Source organism: Lemur catta, chromosome 1 (genome assembly GCF_020740605.2).
Source record: "Lemur catta isolate mLemCat1 chromosome 1, mLemCat1.pri, whole genome shotgun sequence".
NCBI classification, from domain to species: Eukaryota; Metazoa; Chordata; class Mammalia; order Primates; family Lemuridae; genus Lemur; species Lemur catta.
This window is the reverse complement of record NC_059128.1, coordinates 36980186-36993574: the sequence shown is the minus strand read 5'-3', so window position 1 is coordinate 36993574 and position 13389 is coordinate 36980186. Positions and strand designations below refer to the sequence as shown.

The following is a 13389-nucleotide window of genomic DNA, read 5'->3' as shown; positions in this document are numbered from 1 at the left end:
ATCCAAGGGTCCCTGAATGAACTGAAAAGTGGCCTAGGCTCTCAGCCATCTTCTTGGGCCAGGTCACATCTCCAGGATTGAGGCCACATAGGGTAACAGATCAGGAATTATCTTCACAGTAGTCCTACCTTCGTCTTTTCTTAGCTGTTTGATCTCAGGCAAATCATTTATACTTCCCACATCTCACTTTTCTCATTTGTAAAATGAGAACAATAATGACACCTACCCTACAGGACATTTGTGCAGATTAATGAGATACTGTAGAAAAGGTGCTTTAGGGTATAGTTATGTTTTGTGATGGGGAAAGAGGAGTGATGGTTCAAAAATTTAGCTTCTACTGGAAAACTTCCAGTAATAATGAATTCACAGAAGGGTGATTCCATTATTAATCAGTTATAATTGTTTAAAGTTTTCCCTTTACATTAAATGAGTATTTGTTCATCTCAACCCTAACATATATGGATTTCACAGGACAAGCCCCAGACTTCCTAAATTAGAATTTCTGAGGGCAGGACCTGGGCTTGTATAGTTAAAAGCCCCCACAGTTCTAACTGTGTCAAGCCAAGACTGCCCACTACTGGCCTATGGACCAAGAGCAACCTGGAGTTGGGGTAGAACTCTCCAGGGCTAAAACTGATATAATCAAGTTCTACGTATGGCAAGGACAGAAGCCTATCCAGTCTGATTCAAACTCTACCCTTAAATAGGAGTTGGGCTGGAGTGGGAAAAGATCTGTTAGGAAAGTTTCCAAATGGCTTGGACCTTTTGGATTTGTCTGACTTATCCCCCAAATAACCAAATTTTATTTATTCCTCTAATTGTCACCTCCAGATATCTCCTGAGTGACTTGGGATAGAACAAGGAGAATGGCCACAGTAGGAGTAGTACACCTTCGGGCTCAGGGACTGTCAAAGAGTGTGCTCAGAATAAAGTGAGGAGTGAGAGAGGAGACTTCCCCACTGCAACCCCCCTTAACTGGTATCTGCAAGTACTTGGACTAAAATGGACACATTTTAAAGCAAAAAGAAACTTTAACCACTATTTAGTTTGTGTGTACATAGAGATTCAGCTTGTAGGTCAAAGATGTGTTTTGCCCTATAATATATTTTGTATAGTAAGTTATTTAAAGTGTAAAGTGTAAGCAATACAATACAAGAAAAATATACTGACTTCTATTAAAACATTCTTTTTCCATGCTCTTCACTTTGGAATATATTAAATTATACACTGTCATTTTATATAAAATTGTGTTATTTTCCCAAGGAGATTGGGAGCTCCTTGAGGGAAAGAATCTGTCCCAGTGAAACCTGATACAGAACTCTGGTGTTTGGTAGGTGCTCATCAAAGACTTGATGAAATATCGAATAATGTGGGACCTTGTGCTTTGTGTTGCTAAACCTGGATCCAAGACAGGGCTGGTTTGTTTGGAAGGTACCACCCCAGTACCTGTTGTCAGACTATGACAAAACATCCCTGGGAAACCCACAGAAGTTTCTTGGCTGCTTTCTATTGCTGCTTGCTAGGGTAGCTTCCCACTGCCATTACCTGAGTGACAGGATATGTGGATGTCTAGAGACAAAGCCCATGAGATTTACTTTCTCTTGCCCTTTTGGTCACAGTGCAGCATGTACAATGTTGGCTGAAAGGTGCACACTTTTTGTAGAAGGCAAGTTACAGACAGGCAGTGTCTCCATTTACTCAATTCACTGGGCACAGGTTTTGGGCAATAAGCAGTCTCTTGACTGCTACATGAGTAGGATCCTTCTTAGCTCCATCCTTTGAATCCCAACCTGTCTTGATAATTTACCTTGCTCTGCCATTTCTGAGATCCCTGATTTCTGGAGGTAGATAGTAACTTCTGCCCAGGACCTGAGTTTCTCTCCTGGAATTTTCTCTCATAACCACTAGAGCCCAGCATCAACCAATGCCCTTAAGTGCCATTGTGGTGTAAGACCTAAAATTAAGGCTTCATATTATGTGCTGCCTTGACATCTTATAAAATCCAGAGGTCCTTGAATGCCCTAACTGCAAGTTACCCTCCCCACTCTGCTCTTGTAGATAAGGTCTCCTAGCCAAGCAACGCTCCTTATCAAAGTGACAGAGCACGGTTCCTGCTTATCCCTGAGTAGCAGGTTTCAGTTCCCTGCCAGCCCACAGAATTATTCAAACAAGCCAGTCACATCCTCCCGCAGGAATCGGCAGGCATCGTATCCTCCTGATACTATGAAGTCTGCCTCCCACGGCCCCTGTTATGTTCACTCTGCTCCCAAATACAGCCCCATGTGGCCCTGCACGGCAGGCAGTATCCTCCTCCCCCAGGCTATAAGTATATGTGGCTAATAAAGTGCTGTCGCTCTCATCTGTCCAGTGTCGGGTGTCAGGTGTTCAGCCATCCCCATAATCCTAGAGCAAGAAGCTCTCCCTCACCAACGGGCTGAAGAGGAGGTGATTAAAACAGCTATGCTCACACCACTCCTGAAGTGAATCCCATGGGCATTAGTTCTTGTGCCCCCTTTTCAGCACTCCTAAGCCACACCTGTTCCTGCAGATTTTTAACTGCTTCTGCCGCCCTCCTGGAGCGCTATGTGCTGCACTGCCCTGCACCTTCCCACCTCCAGTTCTTCACGCTCCGCAAGTCACCGACTCTTACAATACGAGCAACAGTGACATGGGAGAGATTCAGAAACAACTTCTTCAAGGTCGGTAAAAAGTAATTGAGTATTTCACTTTCTTTCTCTAGCAACACGAATATTCTCCAAATCCCCTTTAATACTGTATTTTACTACACCCACCCCACCACCCTGAGGGTCATCCACATGTATTCTGAGAGTAATGGGAGTTTTTGCTATGGAGACTCAAACATGTATTAAAAAGACAGTTGGACAGTAGTATACCTTTACAAAAAATCCACTACTCTGGAATGAGAAGCCACTTCATTTTGTCACTTTCTTGCAACACTTAAGCTGACTAGAATGTGCTCCTGGTAGAATATGTTGTTAACTGATCAGTCTACTTCTCATCCTCAGTGTCTGCAGTGGGCCTTGACGTGCTGTCAGAAGCTGTGAAGAGGAAAGAATACCCCTCCTGTGTTGCATCTGCTGATGGTGGTGGATTCCTCCCATATTTTAGGTTGTAGATATTCCTTCTAACTTTATGACCATTTGAGCAGCCCACCTGAAGATTAGAAAATTGATTTTTTTAGATTAGTCAGAAAATATATTTAGATTATTTATCTAACTTCACATTGGGGAAGGCCACGCTTAAAAGCAAAATAAGAAAACATAAAGGGAAAAGTGATAGACTTAACTTTATAAAATGGGTAAATGTTTGCAGGCTTAAATTTAAAATTCTTACATGAAGTTAAAGGTCAAATTGGGGAAAAGATGAAACATATGGCTGTCAAAGTGTTCATAGTGTTACTGTTAAAAGAGCTCTTACAAAAAAGACAAAGATAAATGCTCCAGTAGAAAGCTAACTATTCCAACTGGAAAGCCATTCAATGATACGATTAAGTAATTCATGAAAGAAGAATCACAGATTACCAATAGGGCTATGCAAAATGTCCATCCTTTCTTGCAAACAAATAAATGCAAATTAAGGTAAGACTAAGGCACTAATTTTTGTCTATCAAACTGGCAGTGAGTGGACTTTCCCACCTTGTGAGTCTTGGTGGTAAGCAGGGCTCATCTCCCTCTGTAGGAGGTACAAACACCAGATGTGCTCATTCCTCCCCCTGGGTTTGGGCACTCAGATGTGACAACCTAAGATTGTGTGTCTATTGCTAGTCACGCTGAGAAACTGGGAGAAAGCAGAACTCTTTCTGGCTGCAGCAGCAACATCCAGTTTCCAAGAGCCGCCAGGGCAGAGCTGCCAGCGCGGTGTATGGTGTCCAGTGTCCAATGACCAGGCCCGGTGCCAGCCGTGGCAGGCTCTCGTTCAGCCTCAGTGGCAATGGCAGAGGAGTCCTTGCTTGTCTGGATCTGCAGGGAGGGCTTGGCTGGGGCTCTGCCTGCACAGCCTTCCTGCGTTCTTGCTCATTTTCTAAGCCTGAGGCTCCAGCTTTCCCAACAAATCCGTGGGATACCCAACACCTTGCAATAAATTCCTGTTGCTTGCTTGTAAAGCAATATAAAGAGAAAGCTCTCCAATCTAGTAATTGGAGATAGCTTAAGTAATTAAAAATGTGCACATTTAAATAAAAGGATATTTTTCTAAGCCCTGTTGAGAGTAGCAAAAACATGGAAACAATCTGAATGTTCTACCATAAGGAATTGATTAAAGGGATTACAACATGGAATATTATATACCAATTAAAAATTATGTTCTTAAAGAATATTAAAAGACATGTGAAAATACCCATATTAAATTTAAAAAGCAAAATATTCAATAAGAATCTAATTTTTCATAAATAACCAAAATGTTAACCTCTTGTTTGTGGGACTACTGGTGAGTTTTATTTTCTTTGAATGTGTTGTGTATATTCTAATGCTTTATAATGAACATGTATTTTTTAACCTTTATCAAAAAAGTAAACAAAAGCTATTTTAGAAAAAATAGATCTATCTGAAACTGTCAAGCAGACTAATTGGTTCTTTGTTTAGTTGTATCTTCATTTTCCACATTTAGTAATAAGTCTTCCACTGGCAAAGGAAAGGAAAAGATTTAACAAGTTTCTAAAGAAATCTAATACCCGATTTGCTATATTTTTTTCCACAACTACCCAAAGAACTGCCTCAATAAAATAATGGTTTTAACTTAGGAAACCTGATTTTAAAAAAACACAGCCTGCAAATCATTTGTCTACCCAAGGCAGGAGGTTTAAATTGGGGGAAAGATCAGAAGATACGGGTATGGACTGATGAGAGACCCACATACGGAAGGAGGAGGGACACAAACTCTTAAAAACCTGGGAAACACAATATAGCATCATTCTGCACTGAGCATGTTAATTGTTGTTTCCTTACACTGATGTTTGCTTTTAATAACATTCCTTACAGTGCCAGGGTGCTGTACTTGTACTTCCCCTCATATTATTATTAGGCTCATTTTACTGGAGGGAAAATTAAGCCCTAGAGAACTGAAATGATTTGTTAAATGTCTCATATTTATTATGTGGCAGAACTGGGCATAGAAACCAGGACTTCTGCTCTTTTTACCATCCCTGGAGGTGGCAGAGCAAAGTGATCTAAAGCCTGGGCTTTGGAGCAGACAAACCTGGGCATGCGCTTAGCTCTGCCACCTACTAAATGTGTGAACTTGGAGAAATTGCTTAGTTCCTCTCAGCCTCAGTTTCCTCATCTCAGGTAGGGATAAAAACACCTACCCTAGAGAGTCCCTATGAGAATGAAAAGTAGCTATTATTATCATTACCCCACCATATCCCTGACAAGCCTTGCTTTCAGTCTCCTGGGGTCTACATCCCCATTGTAAGTCAAGTTGTACCCTCCCAAAATTCATATTTTGAATTCCTAATCCCCAATACCTCAGAATATGACCTTATTTGGAAATAAGGTCTTAGCAAATGTAATTAGTTAAAATGAGGCCCCCAAACTGTGAGAAAATAAATGTTGGTTGTTTAAGCTGCTTGGTTTGCAGTACTTTATTGTCGTAGCCTCAGGAAAACTAATGCAGTCGCCTCCTCAGTGTGGCACTGGTGCGGCTGTGTCGGTGCCAACACACAGTTCCATGAAGTTCTACCGGCAATGGATTGCAATCAGCTGCCCTCTGTGGCCCTTTCTTTCATCCAAGTTTGTTCAGCAGAGAAAGGCCATCAAAAGGAAAATCTGTGAATGCTGAAGAAGTCCAGACCCCCAGGTTTAAAAAGAAAAATCAGTCTTGATTGTAAAGCTCTAATTACAAACATACCTTAACCACAGATGAGCTTAAAGTTGCCATTTACACTTTACCCAGCACCCGAGGAGACAGGGCTCCCCCTGCAATCCACGCTTACTCTGCAGCAGTAATTCCCAGCCTAGAATCCCAGGGAATGAAGCTCAGGAAAATGTAATTTTAGAAAGTTTTCCAAGTGATTTTCTTGACCAGTTGGTTTTCTGGAATAAAATGACATTATTTAATGACATTTGAAAATATCACCTGATTGCAATAAACAGCAAACCAAGATCCTCAAGAAGTAAAGGGCATGGATAGTTTCCTATTGCTGCCGTAACAAATTACCACAGATTTAGGGGCTTAAAACAGCAAAAATGTATTATCTTACAGTTCTGGGGGGCAGAAGCAGTAAGATCTGTCTGCAGCACCCCAATCCTTCTGGAGGCCTAGGGAAGAGTCAACTTCCCTGCCCTTTCCAGCTGCTAGAGGCCGCCTGCACTTCCTGGTGTGTGTCCCCTCCTCACATCTCTCTGACCTCTGCTTCCCTCATTATGGCTCCTTCTCTGACTCCACTCTCCTGCCTCCCTCTTATAAAGGACACTTGGGATTACACTGGGCCCGCTCAGACAATCCATGATCATTTCCCCATCTCAGCATCCTTAACTTAATGACATCTCCAAGTTCCTTTTGCCATGTAAGGTAACGTATTTGCAGGTTCCAGGCATTAGGATGTGGACATTTTTGTAGGACCGTTATTCGGTTTACCACAGTATAAGAAAGTTGTTTTATGAATTTTTTCTCTTTTTGAATTAAAATTATTATTGTTTTAAGATGCTAATGATCCATACCCTTTCTATTTACAATTTGGACTCTTTAGGCCTATGGTAATTTATAGAGCCATCCTCTCCACTTTCTGATTTTCAATTAAGAACTAGCATTTTACGAGCAGCAATCTTGAAATAAACTTACTAGTGTTTGGATGCCTTTGGAAAACAAGAGGACAGAATCTCTTTTAGTCCTTTTTGTTTTGTTTTGTTTTCAAAATTATAGACTATGCATTTGGGATGCACAGGACCTTTTCTATTTCAAAGGATGCTGTTAAATTTTCAAAAATGTATCAAGATGAAATTTATTCCTATATATATAGAGGAATGTATATATCATATATATATATAAATATAAGTAAATAAATACATATGTTGGGGGTAGAAAGAACTGTGTTACGAAAACCCTTTTCAAGCATCAACACATGATAATATTGCCAGGCAGAGGAGTAGGGGGTGGGTGGGTAGAAATCATGAACTCATATGGTATATTAGTTATCTATTATTACTCCTTTAAAATTACACCCAAAACTCTGCAGCTTCAAGCAATAAACATTTCTTATCTCACAGTTTCTGCAGGTCAGGAATCTGGGTGTGGCTTAGCTTGGTCCCCTGGCTCTGGAGTGCTCATGAGACCACAGCCAACGTACTGGCTGCAGCTGCAGTCATCTCAAGGCTCTACTGGGGATGGATCCATTTCCAAGCTCATTCACACGGTTGTCAGAGGATTCAGTTTCTTCCAGGCTGTTAGATCAAGGGCCTCCATTCCTTTACTGGCTGTTGGCTAGAGGCCGACCTTAGTTCTTGCCAAATGGACCTCTCCATAGGACAGTCCGCACCATGCCAGCTTGCTTCATCAGTGCAAACAAACTAGAGGGCAGAGAGAGTTTCAGCAAGATGGAAACCAGTCTTTTGTAACCTATTCTTGGAAATAACATCCCATTACTTTTGCAATATTCTATTCGTTAGAAAGGAGTCACCAGGTCCAGCCCACACATAGTGGGAGGGGAGTTACACAAGGATGGTAGGGATCATTGTGGCCACCTTAGAAGGCTGCCTACTACAGATGTTAAACATAAAGACGGATGTCTACCCTGCTGTTCTATTACTTTATGACATTTATTTTTCTTTTTCCTAAATTCTAGCTGTCAGTCACACTGGGTTTGTCATTATCACTACAGAAATGGATGCAGCTAGCTTCTGACCCTGTCTCTTCCACTGTGTTTTTAGATGCTGATAAACTGCAGTGACTTCCTACTGTGTGCATGTTGTACCTCCTGACTGCTGCCTTCCAGTCCAAATTCCACATTTCCACCAGAGTAATCTTTCTAGAGTGCTTATCTAATCTTCTCATTTCCCTAAGAAGTAGCTCGTTGATGTCCTTCAGTTAAAACCTTGACATGGTTTATAATTCTTATATCTTCTTGATGGATTGGCTCACTTTGTCATTATAAAATGTCCTTCCTTTTCTCTAATACTAAACTTTGTCTTAAAGTTTATATTGTCTGATATTAGTATAGATTCCCCGGGACTCATTTTGTTACTGACTGCATGGCATATCTTTCTATTTCTATACCTTCAACGTTGTTTGTGTCTTTGAATCTTGGGTGTCTCTCTTGTTAACAGAATACAGTTGGATCATGTTGGGGTTTTTTTGTTTTGTTTTGTTTTGTTTTTGAGACAGAGTCTCACTCTGTTGCCTGGGCTAGAGTGCTGTGGCATCAGCCTAGCTCACAGCAACCTCAAACTCCTGAGCTCAAGCAATCCTACTGCCTCAGCCTCCTGAGTAGCTGGGATTACAGGCATGCGCCACCATGGCCGACTAATTTTATATATATATATATGTTTTAGCTGTCTATATAATTTCTTTCTATTTTTAGTAGAGACGGGGTCTCACTCTTGCTCAGGCTGGTCTCGAACTCCTGAGCTCCAACGATCCTCCCGCCTCGGCCTCCCAGAGTGCTAGGATTACAGGCATGAGTCACCACACCCCGGCCTATTGTTGGGTTTTTTAAAATCCATTCTGCCAATTTGTGCCTTTTCATTGAAGTGTTTAATCCATTTAAATTTAATGTATTACTAGAAAGGTAGGATTTATGTCTGCCACTTTGCTATTTGTTTCCTATATGTCTTATGTCTGTTTTATTTCTCTATTCCTCCACTATTACCCTCTTAAATGTTAAATAGATACTTCCTAGTGTACCATTTTAATTTCCTTGTCATTTCTTTTACTATATATATTGAGGTTCTTTTTTAGTGGTTGCCTCAGGGGTCACAATTAACATCTTAATTTATAACTATCTAATTCAGATTAAAACCAACTCACTTTCAGTTGTATACAAAAAACTTTGCTTCTACATAGTTCCGTTCCCTCATTCTTCCTTTGTACTGTTATTGTCATACAAATTACATCCTTGTACATTGTATGCCCATCAACACAGGTTTATAATTATTGCATTATGCAATTATCTTTTAAATCAGACAAAGAAAAGTATTACATAAAAAATGCATTTATACTGTCTTTTTAATTTACCAGTGCAGTTTTGCTTACAGGTGCTCTTTATTTCCTCATGTGGATTCAAATTACTCTCTAGTGTCCTTTTGTTTCAGCCTGAAGGATTCACTTTAGTACTTCTTGTAGAACAGGTTTTCTAGTAGCAAATTCTCTCAGGGTTTTTTTTAAATATCTGAGAATGTCTTAATTTTTTCTTCATTTTTGAAGTATAGTTTTACTGAATATAGAGCTCTTGGTTGCCAGTCTTTTCCTTTCAGTCCTTTGAATATGCCATCTCACTGCCTTCTGCCTTCCATATTTTTTTAATGAGAAATCAACTATTAATCTTATTGAGGATTTCTGTATGTGATGAGTTATTTCTCTCTTGCTGCTATCAATATTCCCTCTTTGTTTTTAGCTTTTGGTGGTTTGATTACATTGTGTCTAGGTGTGGATTTCTTTGAGTTTTTCTTACTTGGAGTTTGTTAATCTTATTAATTGTATATATTACAGTTTTTCATCAATTTTGGGAAGTTTTCGGCTATTATTTTTTCAATGTTCTTTTTTCCACTTTCTCTACTCTTTGTATGGGACTCCTATTATGAATATGTTGGTACAAATCTCTGAAGCTCTGTTCATTTGTCTTCATTGTTTTTTCTGTTTCTTAGACTGGATAATATCAGTTAATCTATCTTCAAATTCACTGATCTCTCTTTTTCTAGCTCAAATATGCTGTTGAAGTTTTCAACTCAAGGATTTCAATTGGTTCTTTTTTATAATCACTAACTCTATTAATGTTTTCTTTTTGCTAAGTCACTGTTCTCGTGCTTTCTTTTAGTTCTGTAGACATGATTTCCTTTAATTATTTGAACATTTTTTTAAATAGATGACTTAAAGCTTTTGTCTAGTAAGTGCAATGCCTGGGCTTCCTCAAGGATGGTTTCTATCAACTGTTTTTTTTCCTGGTGTATAGATCATATTTTCCAGGTTTTATTTTTCATATATGATGGCTAATTTTTTGTGTAAATGTGACTGAATCATGAGGTATCCAGATATGTAGCTAAAAATTATTTTTTATTGTGTCTGTGAGGGTATTTCTGGGTGAGATTAGCATTTGAATCAATAGGATAAGTAAAACAAATTGCTTCCTTGATGTGGGTGGACATCATACAATCCATTTAGGGCCGGAATGGAACAAAAAGGCAGAAGAACAGAGAATTTGCTCTCTGCTTGACTACATGAGCTGTGACATTGGTTTTCTCCTGCCCTCAGACTGGGATTTACACCATTAGCACTACTGATTCTCAGGCCTTTGAACTCGGACTGAAACTACATCACCAGCTTTCCTGGGCCTCCAGCTTGTAGATGGCAAATCATGGGACTTCTTAGCCTGCATAATAGCATGAGCCAATTCCTTAGAATATTTGTGTGTGTGTGTGTGGTGTGTGTGTGTGTGTGTTGGTTCTGTATCTCTGGAGAACTCTAATACAACATGTCTTATAACTTTTTTTGAAAACTAGACATTTTAAATAGTGTAATCAGGCAACTCTAGGAATCAGATTCTCCACTCTTTTCAGGAGTTTGTTATTGCTGCTGTTTGTTGTTGTTGTTTGCTTGTTTAATGACTTTTCTGAACAAATTCTGTAGAGTCTGCATCCTTAGTCATGTGTAGCCACTGAAGTCTCTGCTCAGTTAGCCTAGTAGTCAGCTAATCCTTGAACAGAAATGTCCTTAAATGCTTAGAATCAATAAGTTTCCCATATACTCAGCCAGACAGTGTACAACTCTGCCTTAGGTTTTATTACCCGGTTGTGTAGAGCCTCAAAGTTATCCAGAAGTGAAAGCTTTGGGCATTCTCAGGCCTTTCATCAGCATGCATACATCCCTGGGCACATACATAGCTTTACGTATGCACAGGCCTTCTAGATTCTCAGGAATATATTGGCACTTTTCAAAGCCCCCATGGACATGTCATTCCTCAACTTTTATTTTAAGCTTTTTGGTTAGCCTATTGTTCACCCCCAACTGTTATCCACTGCTTCAGCTTTCCATGATGTTAAACATTATTGATTGTTTTTGACAAACATCCCCAGGAAAAACGCTGTTTGTGCTGAGCAAACTTTGAGTCATGTCAATAAAGCCAGCCTTGGGAGTGGAGTCTTCTGAAGAACTACCAGGCAAGTCAAATAATGACAATTCTCTGAGAGTGGAGCTTTGAAAAAGCTCCAGTACTATTCCATCCTTCCCAGTGGTTTCCAGGCTGCTGGTTTCCACCATGACTGCAGGCTGCCGGCTTTCAAGGCTCCCCTAGAGCCAGGAGGGTGGGGAGTATGAGAACAGGATAAGTTATTAATAAAACATCACAAAGCTCACTGTTCTTACCAATAGTCAATCATTTTCTTGAATAAATGCTCCTGATATTGCCAAAAGCCTATAGTTAATTTCCAGAGTTCAGAAAAAATTGATTTCAACAATTTTGTTAGTGTTCTTTTTGCTTTTATGGAGGAAAGGATTTTCTGAGGTCCTTAGTCTGCCATTTTCTCTCTCTTCTAAAACCTAACCTCAGATGTCCTGCAGTGTCACTTTTGCCATATTCTACTATTACGGCAGTTACAAATGTTATACCTAATTTTAAGGAAAATGGACTTATATTCCAACTCTTTATGAGGAAATGGTGAAGTTCTAGAAGAGCATATGGGACTAGAAATATTGTTGTGGCCATTGGGGAAAATACAGTTTGCCACAATCTGCTCTCTAACCATAATAATTCACAACTCTCTCGTGTGCAAAATCCCCAACTTTTTCCTCAAGAACCTCTAAAATCTTATCTGTTTTTTATCTGTATAAAAAATAGCAAAACTGGAATCAAACACGGTTCAAATTCTATCTACTCATTTGCTCTACAAATTTAGACAAGTGGCTTACCCTTTGTGAGCCTCTATTTCTCCTCTATAAAACATAGGTAATAACACCTACCTTGAAGGGATATTATCAAGATTAAATTAGATATCGTAGAAATAAAGATTCTAGCAAATAGCAATTTGTCAATAAACGGTAGCTATTATTTATATCTCTTGCCATGTTTAATAGAGTCTGACATATACTATGTTTTTATTGCATACATGGTGTTTGACTAACTTAATTCTTTTCAGATAGGGAGTATGATTCACACCATCTAGAGAATTTTACTGAGAAGTCAGTGAAAGTTCTTGCCTTTAACAGGCTTCAAACTAGTCTTAAATAACCAAGAAGGATATATCCAAATTAGATAGCACTACAAGGAGCATTTCATGAGCTTTTAAATACCCTTTTGTAACATTGCCTTTGGGAATTTAAGTGTAGGACAGAAGACATTTTATATGTTGTCAATTCCACGTGTTACTGTATTTCAGCTTTTGCTGTTGCATTCAGACAGGACTGACATGTGATGATGATTTTAGTGATGACAGTCTAAATAGTCTGACTGCCTTCAAGCTAATGTTTATGGGTACATAACCCAGATATGATACACATGACTCACTAGGCCATATAAATCACTGGTATTTTATATCAAGCCAAGATTTTTCTTTTGGCATTGCATGTTTCAAGTACTCACATTGTTCCCCTTAACCTTTCCATGCTTTTGTTGTGATTGACAACACAAAAGAGTTTTGTGTGTCTTGCCTGCTTGGACAAAGGTCAGTACTTGTACTGTCCCTCAAGAAATGTGCATTTGGTTCTTTAAAAGTTCAGATGCATATATTTTATTAATTATTTCTTTCAAGAACTTAGAATTGTCATAAAGTATAATATGAACAGCAAATTATTTCTAACAGATATTTATAATAGCATTGATATGACATATATAAGAGCCTGGTGAATAGGAAGTTGCAATACAGTCGTCCCCTCTTCTTTGCAGTTTCACTTTCTGCCGTTTCAGTTACCTGCGGTCATCTGCAGTCCAAAAATCTTAAATGGAAAATTCCAGACATCATTTGCTTCTGACATCCAACCATTGACATTGTCATGGCTCAGTGATCTAGGGTCACCCAAAACAGATGATCCTCCTTCGATCCTCCCTCTGACATATTGTCAGAAGGTCAATAGTAGCCTAACACTGCATCACCACGCTTATGTTGGTCACCTCATTTCATCTTATCACAGGCATTTTATCATCTCACGTCATCACACAAAGAGGGGTGAGTATAGTACAATAAGATATTCTGGGGGGGATAGACCACACTCATATAACTTTTATTACAG

General features: G+C 39.3%; 1 long non-coding RNA gene across 1 annotated transcript; it reads left to right on the top strand.

The window, feature by feature from the left end:
* The first annotated feature begins 2279 nt into the window (after positions 1-2279).
* LOC123640347 lies at positions 2280-11319 on the top strand. The gene is made up of 3 exons (XR_006735951.1): positions 2280-2699; positions 3027-3129; positions 11241-11319. It is a non-coding gene; the product is annotated as an uncharacterized LOC123640347 (long non-coding RNA).
* The last annotated feature ends 2070 nt before the right edge of the window (positions 11320-13389 follow it).